The sequence below is a fragment of the Pelodiscus sinensis genome, chromosome 8 (assembly GCF_052426305.1).
Source record: "Pelodiscus sinensis isolate ZL-2025 chromosome 8, ASM5242630v1, whole genome shotgun sequence".
Taxonomy (NCBI): Eukaryota; Metazoa; Chordata; order Testudines; family Trionychidae; genus Pelodiscus; species Pelodiscus sinensis.
This window is the reverse complement of record NC_143059.1, coordinates 62,669,867-62,686,901: the sequence shown is the minus strand read 5'-3', so window position 1 is coordinate 62,686,901 and position 17,035 is coordinate 62,669,867. Positions and strand designations below refer to the sequence as shown.

The window sequence follows — 17,035 nt, the reverse complement described above, 5'->3', positions numbered from 1 at the left end:
AATACAACAGAGTTTTAGCTGCTTGCAGCTTTGCCTTTCATAGAATCCTAGGACTGGAAGGGACCTCGAGAGGTCATTGAGTCCAGTCCCCTGCCCTCATGGCAGGACCCAGTACTGTCTAGACCAGTGGTCTCCAACCTTTTTACACCCAAGATCACTTTTTAAGTCTCAGAACAGGCGAAGATCTATTGCCCCGCCCCTTCCTTGAAGCCCCGCCTACATCACATGAGGAAATCTAATGTAAATGCACTGCATAGGTGCGCAGTTCAGAGAGGGCTCAAGAGCTACTCTTGGAGCCCCTGAGATCTACCGGTAGATCGCGATCTACTGGTTGGTGACCACGGGTCTAGACCATCCCTGATAGACATTTATCTAACCTACTCTTAAATATCTCCACAGATGGGAATTCCACAACCTCCCTGGGCAATTTATTCCAGTGTTTGACCACCTTGACAGTTAGGAACTTTTTCCTAATGTCCAACCTAAACCTCCCTTGCTGCAGTTTAAGCCCATTGCTTCTTGTTCTATCCTCAGAGGCCAAGATGAACAAGTTTTCTCCCTCCTCATGACACCCTTTTAGATACCTGAAAACGGCTATCATGTCCCCCCTCAATCTTCTCTTTTCCAAACTAAACAAACCCAATTCTTTCAGCCTTCCTTCATAGTCATGTTCTCTAGACCTTTAATTATTCTTGTTGCTCTTCTCTGGACCCTCTCCAATTTCTCCACATCTTTCTTGAAATGCGGTGCCCAGAACTGGACACAGTACTCCAACTGAGGCCTAACCAGAGCAGAGCAGAAGAATGACTTATTGTGTTTTGCTCACAACACACCTGTTAACGCATCCCAGAATCATGTTTGCTTTTTGTGCAACACCATCACACTGCTGATCTTTGGGGCAGGGAGTTTTATTATAAAAAGAGGAAGGCAGCTAATTAAGAAGAACAAAAGGCTGGGCATTCCAGAGAACTGAAGGATTGTTAGATCATCATGAAAACATTGCCGGGTATTCCACTTAAAAGATGGCGGGGGGGGGGGGGTGAGGAGAGGAAAAAGTAGTAGTGTTGTGCTGCTGTGACTTGCATTTGGAGTACTGTGTTACATTTACAAATATTCTTGAAAAAGGGTGAACAGGGACTAATCCAAAGCTGACTGCAAAGAGCTACAAAGGGACTTCACAAAATCGGGTGTTCAATGTGCAGTGGCAGCCTAAAAAATAAAACACTAACAGAATATAAGAAATCATTAGGAAAGGAACAGAAAACACAAAATACTATATTGCCTCTATATACAAGTCACTGTATGCCCACATCTTGAATACTGCATGCAGATCTGGTCACCCCATCTAAAAAAAAAAAAAAGATATTATTTGGAAACGGTACAGAAAAGGGCAGCGGAAATGATTGGGGGTAAGGAACAGCTTCCATATGAGGAGAGATTAACAAGACCGGGACTTTGTCTTGGAAAAGAAATGACTAAAGGGTGCAGAGGATCTAGAAAAATCATGAACGGTGTAGAAAAATAGAATAAGGAAATGTTATCAATTCCTTCACTAACATAGCACAAGAAGCTGACCCACTGAAATTTATAGGCAACAGATGTAAATCAAAATAATTTTATTTTTCACAATTAGTTTGTGGAACTCTTTGCCAAGAGATGGTGTCCCTAACTTCCATTTGCAAGAAGTTGGGAATGGGTGATAGGGGATGGATCATGATGATTGCCTGTTCTATTTATTCCTTCTGAAGCACCTGGCATTGACCACTGTCAGAAGACAGGATAGTGGGCTAGAAGGACCTTTGGTCTGACCCAGTATGAGCATTCTGATGTTCTTATATTGAGCTGAAATGTATGTGCCCCTTGCTATAACCCACTAGACCTCACTCTCCTTCCAGAGCTGAGAGCGTGCCCAGGAGTCTTGATGGGGTCTGCCTCTCTCCACAGAGTTAGTAACAAAGTAAGAATATACATTAAAACTTGAAGGCTAAACCAGTGTCCGTTACGTGACTTGCCACAAGATGGCAAAATATGTTAGTGTTAGAGCTAAGTGGGTCTAATATGTATTTAATTTCCCTTCTTTTATATAGGAATTAGATACAGTGCTCCTGTCAGCTAACTGCTAAATTGTCTGCTAAAATGTAGAGTTATCCAGTACAATGGTAGCCCCTGAATAGAGATAATGTGGGGGGGGGGGGCAGATGGCATTGGTTCCCTCCTCCCCATTTGGTGCTTGGCTTTTACTGAGCATGCTCAGTAATACTGCTGAAGCCTCTGTCCTCAGTCTGCGCCCCCATCATGCTCTCACTCTCTTCCCCCCTCCATCATGGCATGCACAGATCCCCCCCTCCCACCCCAAAATCTGAAATGGCACTGCTCTGGCCTAACCACCAGAACATCCTAGGCAAAATAAGGATAAGATGAACAGTGACCCCATTCACAGAAGCTCACAGACTGAAACCACGAGAAAGTACAATATAGTACAAGAATGCAGAACAATGTAGGGTGAGGTCTTAATGGTGGGAATGAGTCTGGCCCTTGCTCCCCCCTCCTTCCAAGGATCAAGAGGCAGCAAGGCAGGTATGGGAGAAGCTGGTCTTTGTCCTCTCTTCCCTTCTCTCTACGAACAGGAAGCAGGGGACTGTTTGCTCCAGGTCCCTTCTTCCCATGACCTCACATTGTAGCTGGCCAGAGGACATCTTTAGGGAAGAGGCGGCAGATATGATTGGAGTTGCTTATCCTTCCCCCATCCAGAACTGTCAACACTTCCTCTACTAGATGGCAAGGCTGAAAAGTTCCTGGTGCTGCAGTCAGGCATAAGTTTCTCCCTACATCAAATTCCCCCACTTCGTGGGCTTTCCTTCCCCCACCAGCAAGAAGATAAAGCTTGAGGCGTGGGGAGGAGACAGGGGGTTGAGCACATCTCAGCCAGGAAGGTCCAGGGGAATAGAGCTCTCCCTCTGTTTTTTGCAGAAAAGGGAGACATGACAGCTAAATCTGATCCCCCTTATTTTAACCCATGCCGAGGAAGCGAGGGACTGGGAAGGGGAAGCTGCGTTCAGAAAGAAACAAAAGCACAAGAAGAGTCCCTGAAAAGGGTAGTAAAGACAGGGCTGGCCTTCCACATTCTGTCCAGCACTGCCTGCACTCATCCACATCCTGGAGTTAAAACATAAGCAACATCCCCCCCACAATAATACACATGCCATTCATGTATTTATAGCTGCAAAGGAGGTAAAAATACAACTTGAATTATTTCTCTCTACTCAAAGCCGATTTGGCTAATCTTTCTCATCAGGATCAAGCTGCAGAAGGAAAAGCCATACTGGCGCTCTCGATTATTGGATAAAACAGTCCAAGAATTTAGGCAGAGACAGGGGGCAGAACTCTGTAGCAGTGACACCAGTGGCTGAAAACCATGCAGTGCTAATGTGGATTAAAATTAAATCACTGAATGGTACTAAACAAGTTAGACTGAATCAAACCCTTATGTAGGTGACAATCCATGGAAGTTCAGGAAGACAAGGGTTAAAGCCAGGTGGAAAGGTTTGGGTAGAAAATGTAGTGTCACCAATGATCAAACTGCATCAAAATATACTGCACCTATCAGAAGATGATGAATTGGTTCCAGGGAATACTCTCAGGAGCATTAAAGGTTTGTTACCCAACCAAAATATTACTAAAGCATCACTGCTTGTGCACCTTTAAAGAAGTCTCACTGAAGAGGTTTTTTGGTCCAGGATTCTACTCTTAATTGCACTTAATTCTATGCGATTCTCGCTTTGCAGTCAGACAACATGCAAGCCTGTTTTGAAACTGAGACGGTGTGTTCTCACGAGGCCCAGATCAGATTTGTCCCCAGTGTAATACTGCTGAGGTCAACTGAGTTACAACAAAGATCTCTGCCCTTTGATTCATTCTAGTCACCCTCTGTGAATTCTGCTGTGGACTCAACAAAAACATTATTTAAAAATAAAAATAAACCAGGGCTGCAGTTAAACACACACACACACACACACACACACACACACACACACAATTAAACGAACAAAAACATTGTACCTTTGCAATCTAAATAGCAGCTGTGTTAAAGTTTCAACTATTATCATTTTAAAGGACAGTTTGTAGACAAAACAGTTTCCTTATTAGAAAAAGAGAGTACCTTCTATCAATAAATATTGCTTACATGCACATCTTAGCTACCTAAATGTTGAAGGCAATATCATTGGCATTCTGGGTGTGGTTGTTATTAGAAGTTGCAGGATGCTATGTGTTAGTATACAGGTTTCACCAAGCATGGCCCTTCATTCTGAAAGTCTAGTCTGACTGTGCAACATCGAGAAATCAGCAGTTTCCAGAGATGCGAAGGAGTAGGGAGAGAAAACCAAGGAAAGAGAAAAGTAGAGCTGTATTGTCCATCTTTTTTCCAGGGAGGGAGTGACACCTTTATGGCAACAAGGTGCAAGAGTCTTGAAAAAAAAAAAAACCCTGCACATTATCTAGGACAAATAGGGAAGAATGATGTAGTCACTCAAACACTAGAGAGGAATTGGAGAATGACAGAATATAATTCCCTAAACTGGAATTGGGGTAGGCACAAGGACAGACCCCAACAACTCTTGTGAAAAGAAGCAGGGGTAGTTACTTGAAATTCAAGCAAGGAGGACCTAAGTTTTACATCTGATCTGAGAGTCCCCCGCAGTGCTGCACCCCCGAGCATCACTTGCTCAATGTCAGCACAGAAGGAAGGTGCCACCTACTTGATAAACAAGACTAGCAGATTTTGCTCTTCCTTTCTATCCCAACACAGACCAGGCTCAGCCTTACTTAGCCTTATGAGACCTGACAAGATGACAGGTCACTGTTACCGTGCTGTGGCTTCAGGTCAAGGGAAATACATGCACCTCTCTCCAATGAAAAGCGCCAATAGTCTGAACACCTCTAGAACAAGGCTGAGCAGCCAGGACAAAACATTCCTACAGAAGATTCTTCCTTCCTCCTTTCTGATAACTGCAGCTACTGCTCTCAGAGGCGATGGTCTTCCAAGAGATTTTTGAGCTTCTCTTGGGGTAGGTCTACACTTGCACCGTCTTTTGAGAGAGGGATGCAAATGCAGCTGAGCGAAATTGCAAATGAAGGGCAGATTTGAATTTCCTGTGCTTCATTTGCATAATTGCACCTGGGCGCTAGTTTGTTTTTTCGAAATATCTAGACGCGATTATTTCGAAAGAAAACCCTGCTTTCGAAATTACCCTTCCTCATAAAATTTTGAAAGAAGGGTTTTCTTTGAAAATAACCATGTCTAGACAGCATTTTTTTTTCCAAAGAGGAATGCAGTGTAGACATAAGCCTGGGAGTCCAAGGGTGTGTACAGGACACAAGAATGATGCCATCATCTAGCTACCAACTCATTGCCTGAGACTAATCACAAGGAGATCACACCCTTCAGTTTGCTTGTCATGGCACAGCCAGAAAATCCATTAGAGGGGAAAGCAAGCTGGCAAAAGTAGGCACAGATTCAAGTCAGCTAGTGAACTAAAACTAGATTTTCTGTTCTGACTACGGGAAACCAGTTCCTCTCGAGGATGGACGCTGAAATTCCACTCCAACCCTAAACCATGATTATTTGTTCAGATCTCCCCCCCCCTCCCTACTCCGAACAGATCCTCTCTGATGCCTTCATTTTACTATAATCCTTCCTTGGATCCCTACAGTCCCTACCCACTGCTGCCTCCATCCCAACTGTCATTTGCCTCATTGCCCCACTTCCCGTTCCTCCTCTTTGTAAGCTTCCTGGCACCACATCAATCCTCTCCCCAGCTCCCTAGTGTGCTCTTTTCAGCCTTTTGGGATTCCTCCCTTCTGATCCCCTTACAGTTTCTGTCTGTCTCTTTGCTTGTCCATCTCATTCAAAGCAGGCACTAGTAACAGCATGCACATTCTCAAACTAAAGCGATTCTGCATCGCGATAGCAAGTCCCAAAGACTGTCGGGCTTAAACTGCCCAGGCAGCGTCAACACACTTCCAGTTTCATAGTCACTTGTGTGAGGATCGAATCTGCCTGGGCAGGACCCTTTTGCATCCGAGCTGCTGTCAGTCCGCATGCACAAAAGAGGCTTGAGCATGAAAGTGCCATCACAGATGTGCACAGAGGACAGTGAGCACAGTAGTGCAAATACAAGTGACTGAGTGGTTCAGTCTCATGATTTGATGGAGTCCCACAACAGGTCCAGAACCCTTGGGATTTCCGCTGACCCATTGACACCCTCTCTGACCCTGAACCCGCACTAACTCCTTTCGCACACTGTTTAACGTCTTGACTTTATTCCACATGCTCCCCAAGATCATACCAGTTAGCCACTGGCTTTCCAGGATCCTCATTCTCTCCTCTCTCTTTAGATTCCCCAAGCAGAGCCGGCCCATGATATTTTGGCACCTGAAGCGGGGAGCTCAAATGACGCCCCCATGCCACCTTTTCTCCTGCCTGCCAGTTATATCTCTCGTGCCCTCCTTCCTCCAGCACAGCACTCCACCATCTCTGTGTATCTAGAGCAGAGACCATACATATGCACCAGCAGCAGACAATTTTCTACACTCTGGGTCCTAGTGGCACCTCCCCCTCCCCACAGTCTGGCACCTGAGCCAGCTGCCTCAGTTTGCCTCATGGTAAGGCCAGCCCTGCCCCCAAATTTGCCACTGGTTTTCTCATGCTTGCTATACGTTCATCTCCACCTCCCCTCTCCCAGCCATAACGCTGTATGTTTCATTTCGACCCGTTGCAACTGATACCTGAGCAAAGCCTTGAAAAGCCAATTGAGCTTTAACTGGTGAGGTCAGCAGGAAAATAAACTGCTTTTCAGTGAAGGCTCAGCCTCTACAACAGCATCGCTCTTGGGAAGACAGGCACGCAGACTGTGTTACAGGAGGAGGAGTTGCAACAAGGAAATGATGGTGGGAGTGAACAAGCTATGAGCCAAGGTGCCTTTAGCCTAACAACAGAGAGGAACAGTGCTACGAAAGTGACCCCAAAGTAGGCTTTTGCAACATTCTTTAATCAACTCCTGAGGTGACAAGAGACTGTGAAACCTAGAAGACTGTACAATGCCTGACTACATGTGGTACTAGGAAGGGTGCAGTGCTTGCACTCTGTCCCAGACTAAACACACACATTCTATGGGAACATTCAGTCCATATTTGCTGATTTTATAAAACAAAATGAAAAGCACTAGCTGATTGGCAGAGGGCTGAAGTCTCCCGGCATGTCCTGAAACAATATAATTAGAGAACAAGAATAAGTTATTCCATATTGCCCCACTCAGATTTCCTAAATCCTTTCAGGAGAGGAGAGGGGGGCAAAATAATTCAAAACCTACAAATGCCAATGAGAATATCTGGTTTGGCTGATTGCCTCTAAACCAGCATTCATCAAAGGGGGCCGTGGACCTGCTTTGGGAAAGCTGCTAGCAGGCCTGAACCACTTTGTGTACCTAAACGGTCTATAGCCATGGAGACTTGTGGTTCCCATTGGCTCCAGCTCACTGCTTCTAGCCAAAGGGAGCCACGGGAAGTGATGGCTTGGGCCATACCGTTTCCCGCAGCTTCCCTTGGTTATAAATGGTGAACCAGAGCCAATGGGAGCCACGAGGCTCTATGACTACGGAGCCGTTAGATAAACTGGAGCAGCTCTTTAGCAGCTCTCAAAGCTGGGCTCACTTTGAGAAACACTGCGCTAGGGAACTCAAGACTGCATCTTGCATAGAGTGAAAGCATGTCAAGAGTTAAATTACCTATAAGTCCTGAACATTTGTTTCCTGAAAAAAAACACTTCTATCCTATATTATCCAAGAAGTTCATGACCCTCTAAAGGTCTGAACACAGACCCTTTCCTCATGAATTTCACTCCACTAGTGTGAATGGCCTGTAAAATATTTAGCATAAAATCCAAATATGGGCCGGGCAATTTCTCATCCAAGTTGTGAGGACAAACAGTAGCATAGACACAATGGGCCTCCCAGCTGAGCAGTTAAACGGTTACATTTTATAGTACCGAACTTGAGGCATTATAATCCCAAAGTAGGCAGGTGTGGTAAGAACAGGCCTCATGCCCTTTCTGCCTGTAAAGTCACTTGCAGTTTTAAGAGTAATGACAGCAAGTATTGGACAGCTTTGATTTCTCATATCCATTTCACCCTCTCTGTTCTAAGTGGCCGAGTTGCTGTAACTTGGCTAATCTCAAGGAACCTGACATTTTACTACACCTCACATGGTCATCACTTACATTAGTGCAAAGTGGATGTGAAATGGCACCATAGCAAAATGGGGCACTTTGCAATGGTATCAATGACTGTTCAAGGTATAAAACAGCAGAGAATCAGACCCACTGGATTCACGCAGGAGCTACATTGCATAATGGATCTCAGCATCGCCCCCAACCCTCCATTTTTTTTGACCTTCCCAACACTGGGGATTTCATCCATCAGTGGCTGGTCCACAGGCATAGCTGCACAAGTTCTAACTCCTCGTATAATGCTACAAGTCACAAATGAATCCGAAATAAACTGCACTGGTGCAAATGGTGACTTACTGATGCTTTTCATGTCTAGGGAAGAGGTTCACTTGGGTCTAGCTACTCTGTTGCTGGACACTAGTGGCAGAAACTATGCAAATCCCCAGTAAGACAGGGCCTGTCTGATTACCTATACATGCTTAGTTGCTTGTCTGCACTTTCCCAGACAATGGAGTGATTTGGCAAAGCACTGTTCACTTTCTGCAGAGATCCATCATGTAGTCCATTACATTTTTTAAAAATTAATTTCCTCTAATAAATTCTGACTTAAAAAGGAACTTGTTTCAAAAAGCTGCTTCCAGAAATAGCCACCAGGCACTATTGGCAAGACATGGTTAATTGCTCTTTACAGCTCTTACCCAGCTCACACATTTTGCTTCTTTCTTTAGCTTAGGCACACACCTTCACAGCAGTTATCCAGAATGCAATGACTATCCAGAATGACACACAGGCTTCTGCCAGCCTTACTTTTCCACCAGAAGGAAAAATTAAGGGCATAGTTAAATGGCACAAAACAATGCACCTGTGCAAAACAGTATTTCCTAGCACAGATAACCCATAATACATGTTAAGGTTCACTCTTTCCCTGCCTTGCAAACCTAAACACCTTGCCACCATAAACAGCCACTTAGCATAGACTTTTCCCAACATCAGAAGAGAATGACCAGCCTGCAACATATTTCCTGACCCCCTAAAGAGGGGCACAAATCTCCCCTCTAATCCATATGCATGTTGGGAAACAGAATAGCAGGCACAATATCCTCCCAGCAAATCACAGAGATGGAGTTTTGCCCAACGTTTCTTAGCATTTTACAGGTGAAGGTTAGAGAATTCAACAGGCTTGGGATTCCTACCAAACTCCTTTTCTGAAGTGTCATGGTTGGTGGTGTCATCAAGGCCAAACTCTTCCCCAACTCCAAACACACCTAGTTTTTTGCATAGAAATGTATTTCTTTAACAGAGGCTATTAAACAAAGAATTTTAACTCAGTCCTTAGCCCAGTGGTCCCCAAACTGTGCACCACACTCCCTAGGAGGGTACAGAGGAACAATCAGGGAAGGGAAGGAAGCAGGATGAGAAGGGAGCAATACCACAGCCCATTCCCCCAGCTGCAGCTTCTGGTCCCACTCTGGGCCACAGCTCTGCTCCCAGCCTAGGAGGGCATGGACACATTCTAGTATGGGTCATGGGAGGAGGGGCACATGAGGAAAAGACCATTGCTTTAGCCTCACCTTCAGGGACATCCCTCCCAGGCATTTCTAGTACACCAGCACCTGGCAGCTTCCCAGCCCCACTCAGCTCTGCTCCCTTCCTGAAGCAGTGACCACAGGACAGCTTCCCTGCATTCCTTGCCTCCAGGGACCTACCACAGAGCTTGCTCCACTCCTGCATAGCTTTCCCTCCTTCAGAATCAGCCTGTCTCACTCCTTCCTCCCCCAGCTGCCTACTAGCAACCCTTTACAGATCCAGGTGTAACCCAGCCCTTGTTAATTAGGTGAACTGGACTCATCTGCTCAGGTGCGGGGCACTGAGCCTTATTATACCCACAGGGACCAGCTACCCTGTGAAAGATGGTAACAAATTAGCTGAGCATCTTGCTAGTGCTAGTAAAAGCCAGAATGATTATTACTGAGGAAATATTTATTAATTTGAAAGTCAACTGATAATAAAAATTCACATACAGATTTTTTTTCTCGCGTGGGAATAGAATTATTATCATCCTGAACACAGAATGGGACATATGTAGCTGTTGTTGTAATTCTCAGAGCAGGGGAACAGGGCAAATCTTGATCTGGTCTAGATGCATGAAACAGAATTTGCAAGTTCTCTTCCACCCTAACATCCAAAGATACATCAACAGGCAGATCTGTGTATGTCTTTTTCACTTGTTCTGCCCACCACTAGCAATACTGCAGCCATTTCATGCCCTTCTAGTTACTCTACCCAATAGCAGGTGAGTTTTCAGGGAGGCATTGGTGTCCAGACATTGAAGCAGGGAGGGCGGAGTTACATTTGCCACAAACTTACTGTGTGGCCTCAGGCCAGTCATTTACTCCGTGGCTCAATTTTGCTATCTGTAAAATGGGGGTCAGGATAGCAAGCATGCTTTGAAAAATGTCCTCAGCTGGAAGATCTCACTAGAAAGTTGGATTATTTATTATCTTGACATTTATGCTGATCTAGGTACCCTCATCAATGGAGAATCTGGCCACTGCACACATTTTTAATGGGGAGAGCCCTGCACGGATACAAAAATGCGGATCCACATCCGCCAGGCTGAACTCCGACTCAACTCATCCAACCGCAATTTGCAATCCAGATATTACTTGCATCCGTATAACAAACCATCTGAAGGAGAGCAGGGAGGGGACACAGATGAGCAAGGAGGGAGCAGGGTCATGCAGGGAAGAGGCAGACAGCACAAAAGTAGGGAATTGGGGTAAAGAGCAACAGGGACTAGGGTACGGAGCAGCAGGGACCTGGGGCCGGGACTCCACAGGTCAGTACTCTATTAATGCGGATATGCAGGACTCTATTAATGGGTTTATCTAAACATCACGGCTGTGAGGTAGGGAAAGTGCGCATAGCCCCATTTTACAGATGGGCAACTAAAACAGAACAAACAACTTGCTTACGGTCACACAGGTAGCCAGTGACAGAGCAGGAACTGAGCCTGGTTCTCCGGAATCCCAGCCTTCTGATCACAGCTGGTAATATCTACACTGCAGCTAGGTGCAAGCCTTCCAGCCCGGACACACAAACTCATGCGTATGAGGCTCAAACTAGCATGCTAAAAATAGCAGCATGCACACTGTGTCTCAGGCCTCAGCTGGCTCAGTGATCACACTGCTAATTCTAGCATACTAACACTATCCCTACTAGCATTCTTCCATCTACCTAGGCTGGGGGGCGGGGCTTGCTCCAGCTGCAGGGTAGACCTACCCAAGAGAGGCATCACAACAGCACCACTACTGACATGGGGTCATAAAAACCACACGCCGTGCAGTGGTGTATTCCTTCAGTGAACAAGTTGGAACAAACTCCCTCTAAACAGGAGGTGTGGGAATTGCAATCTGCACATTGCAACAGACCAAACCAATCTGGAACTTTTATCCTACTTTCCTACCTCAGAGCTCCCGCTATGCAGCTCCTACTACACAGACAGGGGGTATTGCCTCTTTTATCCGCATCTGAAAAACTGCAAGATCTAAATTGTTTGATCATTATTCTTTCTAAAAACATACCAGGGATACTATCATGGTTGTTAGAGTCAGGAACAGAGGAGAATTTCAGAGCACCAACAATTCCCACACACTGCCACTGGTTTTGAGTCCGTGTCTTGAGATACCTGAGAACCCCTCATTGACTTGAGCTGGAGTTTTAGGTGCTCCACTCTTCTGAAAAATCAGCCCCAATGTGTATCACCATGGCCACCCATAGACGGAAGAACCCACATCCAGTAGCTCATTTTAACCATTTGAACACTATTGATTTACCAATTCCTTTTCTAGCCTCTTGACAAGGCCATGCAAGATTGCCCCGATACTGCACCACATTCTGTTTTCAGAAAGTGCCTGTCTGCTTAGCTGCTATGAGCTAAGTTTCATTGTGCTGTGATGAGACCCTTCAACCCACAGGCTAAGTGCAATCCAAGGTCCGATCACGGTTCTCTCACTTACCAAATTCCTCGGGACTGTCAAATAATTGTTCACACAAATAATAATCATCCGGATTCAAATAGGGCAGCTGCTTCAGAAGAGACTGCTTAGGAACAAGATACAGAACCTCCGTGATGTCCCCATCCTCAATAACTGACATCCTCCTGACTGAGGTCCTGAACTTCACTCGCTCCGATACCAATTCTTCACTTTTACGTGAGCCACAGAGTTTCCCAAAGCTGTTTAAGAGGGGGAAAGATGGCATGTCCACACAGCAAACAGCTCAGGAGGTGAAAACCAAGAGAGTATATGGTCAGTTCTGTACTCCCTGGTGTACTGCCTCGCAGATCCTTGTCTTTTTTCCTTGCTCGCCAAAGGAGATTAGGGAAGATGTATTTTTAGTGATTATCTTCAAGAGATTATGACAGTACACTTGGTCAGGTGACTGCCATCTAAAACTGTTGCAATCAGCAACTCATCGCTGGGGTACGAGTTAAACTTGAAGCAAAAGCCTATAGAGTATTTGAGAGTCGGATTAATATCCAGGGCAAGAGAAGGAATGTATCTGAGGTGCATAAGAGGATTAGTTTGCAAAAAACATCTTAGCGTGTTTAAAATCTTATAATGGGAGAACCATCATAAACCCCACACATACATCTGTGCATATTAATCTGCCAAGCTCCTTTGCTAAGCAGAGCTCCATATGTGTTACAGCAAAGGTAGGGCCAGCCTGTCCTATTTGTTGTAGACTTTACGGTTACGTCTAGACTGGCATGATTTTCCGCAAATGCTTTGAACGGAAAAGTTTTTCCGTTAAAAGCATTTGCGGAAAAAAGCGTCTAGATTGGCACGGATGCTTTTGCGCAAAAGCACTTTTTGCGAAAAAGCGTCCGTGCCAATCTAGATGCAGTTTTGCGCAAGAAAGCCCCGATCGCCATTTTTGCCATCAGGGCTTTTTTGCGCAAAACACTTTTTAGCTGTCTATACTGGCCCTCTTGCACAAATACATTGCGCAAGAGGGCTTTTTCCCGAACAGGAGCAGCATAGTATTTGTGCAAGAACACTGACAATCTTACATTAGATCATCAGTGTTCTTGCACAAATTCAAGCGGCCAGTGTAGACAGCTGGCAAGTTTTTCCGCAAAAGCAGCTGCTTTTGCGGAAAAACTTGCCATTCATTCCCGCAGCTGCTTTTGCGGAAAAACTTGCCATTCATTCCCGCAGCTGCTTTTGCGGAAAAACTTGCCAGTCTAGACGCAGCCTACAAGTCAGGCAGACTCTTCTCCATAAATTGACATCCTTGGGAGAAATCCTTCTTACAGCAGACACCATTTTATCAATAACCAAGCCTAAGTATCCCCCTGCCAGGATCATTCATTCCCGCAGTCCTGCTGTCTCCTTCCTCTCCCCCTTTTAGTATCACTAACTGGAGGTGTTTCATGGAGATTCTAGGGCTGGCTCTCTCTGTCTAATTTATAACAAGAATGTACATTAAACCCAGACTTGCTAATCTAATGATCTCATGGGTTTTTGTCTTGAGGAGAGGATCTTAATCACAAACCCGGCGTTCAAAAGCCATGGAAGAGTCCAATGCAAGAGATAAAAAGGAACAATATTAAATTTGTCTCCATGGAAGAAGTATAGATAGTATTACAAGCATACCCTTTGATTTTTCTGGGGAGGGGAGCAGGGACAGATCTTAAATCCTCATTGAGCCAAAGCCCACAAAGAAAAAGACAGGAAGATGCTCAGCATTTCGCTCCAGAATAATCTTTTGGTAAGATTTCAAAATTTCCCCACTGATATAGCACCTAAGGGGGAGATGTTCACAGACAGAAAAGGACAGTTAGGTGCCCACCTCCCACAGAAACTCCCCCTTTTGTGCCTGTGGAAGTCTCACGCTCACACCAAGCGGCACAGTGACTGTGCACGTAACTGTTTTTGCACCCGGGGGAGGTTTCCACCAAATCAAGAGGTACTAAGACACCAAAATAATCAGCTTGTGAAACACAATGACAAACTGCTAAAGAAACCCACTGTCACCCACGCACAGAGTTCAAATACGCACTATCGGTTGAGGGGGCAGGCTTAAAAGAGGAGATTGTTTTAAAAATTGTAAATAAAAAAATATCTTAACTCACCAATCTAGGTTTTTATTGTCTATTGTCTAGGCCTTTAAAAAAAAATGTGAAGTGTTATTTATTTTAAACAGCATCGCTGGGTACTATTTGTGTCACTCAAGTTAAGCCTGAGTCAAGATTTCCATTAAACCACTCTGCTCCCATGATTTTGTAACTGCCATTAGCAATGGGCCACATCCTGACCTATTATAATCTGTGTAGCTTCCTTGATATCAGTGAAATTACACCAATTTACACCCACTAAGAATATTGCTCAATAAACATAACAGTAAAAATCAGAGGCATCCTCCATCAGAATCACACAGAGCTCTCTGCAAACTTTTGTGAATTAACCCTCACAGCCTTCCACGGAAGATAGGGAAGCATCAGCCACCTTAAGACTTCCCAAGAGTCACTCTGTAGCACTCCAGGGCCATTTGAAATTTGACAGGGGTGATGTAGAGCAAAGATCTTCCTCTTCCAAAAGGCAAAAGCTTCTCCCTGCTGCGTTAAAGGCAGCTTTCCAATCTGTGTTTGAAGTCTAGGGTCAATGACATGCTGAAAGAGCTGCCCACGTTCACACACACCATCCAGCTCAGAATAGTCATATTATACCCATTCACTGCTATACTCCTTTCATCAGGAGAAGAGCTGAAATAGGTCTTAGGAGGGTGATGCCTAGTGCCCTGCCCTAGGCACTGACTGCACTCATTGCATCTTCCAGAGAGGTTGACCTGTTGGGCAGCTACATTGGGCAATACAGAACTTGAAGAGAATTAGGCCATTATGATCTCTTGTGTCACAGTGATCAGAGGCAGAAGAAGCCACAGGCTTTCCCTGGCATCATGGTTATAAACGCAGTGTGAATTAATTGCTGATAACTCATTGCTCTTAATAATGTTATAGGACTTTCAATGAGGATGCACAAGGGGGAGGCAAGGAAAGGCACAAAAATCTGCATCCCTTGTACTCATCTACTCAGAACTGCAGTCACTACACAACTACTCCAGAACAGGGAGCCAGTGGCACTAGCTTCTTCAAGGGGAGCAGAAATAATTGAGCTCAAAACCATCTTCCTCACTATCCCTCCACCATGACCTCCAAACCAGAGCTGGCATCAGGGTTCTGGAGGAGAGAACCACAAAAGCAGCACCATTTCAAAAGACACCTAGGCCACTCTCTCCCCATTCAATGAGGAATTGTACCTAATTGGCACAAAGACTCTGGGATACAGCAATCAAACATTCTGGTTTTACATAGGTAGCTTCTTTCATGTCACTTCCCTGTCTCCAAGGAACTCCTTTCAAAGCACCCAGAATGTCTTGACTTTTCATTTCAATGAACACATAAAGGGTTTCTTTTTTAAAAAACTACAAAAGAATTTGGTCATCCTCATTTGGGAAGTACAAATTTGCTCTGGCTTCACCAAGCAAAGACCGTTCCGTGGAACAAGCATTCAGTGTGTTGAATGGTAGCTGGAGTGAGGAGAAATGTTGAACAAATACCGAGGCTATCAAAATGACTCTTTTGTACAGAATGAATGTTCATGCTACTTGTTCAGTGTTTTGTAACAAACTAAAAAAACCCCACCACTCTAAGAATTATCAGAGTGTTGCAGATGACTCAGAAGTAGCCCTTAGTGACACATATTTTAAAAGACACTTTTGGCTACTGCATGACCAACTCAGGACATTAAACATGTGTTCTGTAGAAATATCTTGCATTTGTATTTACTGCTGCAATGATGTCCCTTTCCATCACTATCCAGCATATACTACCTGGACTTGGTACTGTAATTATTTGTACTGCCAATACTGTTACAAAGCAATGTGGTGGGGGAGGGGCGCCAGTTTTTAATGTCCATCATTTTGATTTTTCCTGTTAAAAGATGGTAGTCAACCTCTCTGTCACAATCCCCAGCCTAAAAAGGCAGGAAAAGTGAGGTCAGCTGATCCTAATCTGCCTGACAACAAGAGGGCTTTTAAGAGGTATTCACTTGCCCCTCAGGGCTCTCAGCATGTGCTCACTCTCTGTGCAACTTGGTGGTGCCGGAGGGACAGCTATCTGTACGCCCCCTCAGTAGGGTTGTCAGATGGTTTCAACAAAAATACCGGACACACTTGACATTACATCACAATCTACATTACATCTTATTTAGAAAATACCGGACATTTATATTTTCTCAATTTGTTTCCCAAACAGAAAGCTCAAATACTGGACTCGTCCAGTTCAAAACCAGATACCTGGCAACCTTACTTCTCAGGCAGCTTGGGCAGGCTGTTTGGCTTGATAGATTCTCTGAGGAAGGAGCCTGGTTGCTCTCACTATGTAGTCTAGAAATCTCCCACCAGAGTGTGTGTGTCTGGGACAGTCTTCTGTTGCTGGGCAGAGCATATTCATTTTAGGTTAAAGTGACTGCAGTGAGACCAGGCAGCCGGATCTCTCTCACACACACTCTTCCACCTTTTGCCTTCCTGTATGCATACCACATGCAGGAAGATAAATCAAGAAAAGAAAAAAAAGAAGACAGAAGAGAAAAGATCCTCCACCTGCCTGATCTTTTGCATCCTTTTCTCCATTTGGAGACATCCACTTACCTTGGTCTCCAAACACCGAGATGGTGGTATGACCCCCTATTATTTGCATGCCCCAGTTTTAGTTACTCACATTTTGGGTTCTGGCTTCACACCATT

The 17,035-nt window shown here is 44.8% G+C and overlaps 1 protein-coding gene across 11 annotated transcripts in view; it reads right to left on the bottom strand.

The window, feature by feature from the left end:
- The window catches only part of ABLIM1 (actin binding LIM protein 1), a 324,103-nt gene that overhangs the window by 210,948 nt on the left and 96,120 nt on the right, over positions 1-17,035 (bottom strand). The window contains exon 1 of one of the 11 annotated variants that reach the window (XR_012905699.2): positions 9,931-10,133. The exons of 9 other annotated variants lie outside the window; for them this stretch is intronic. The gene's annotated coding sequence lies outside the window, so the exon portion shown is untranslated. Of the gene's footprint in view, positions 1-9,795; positions 9,909-9,930; positions 10,134-17,035 lie in introns of those variants that run through there. One more of the 11 variants, XR_012905700.2, reaches the window with a different exon arrangement.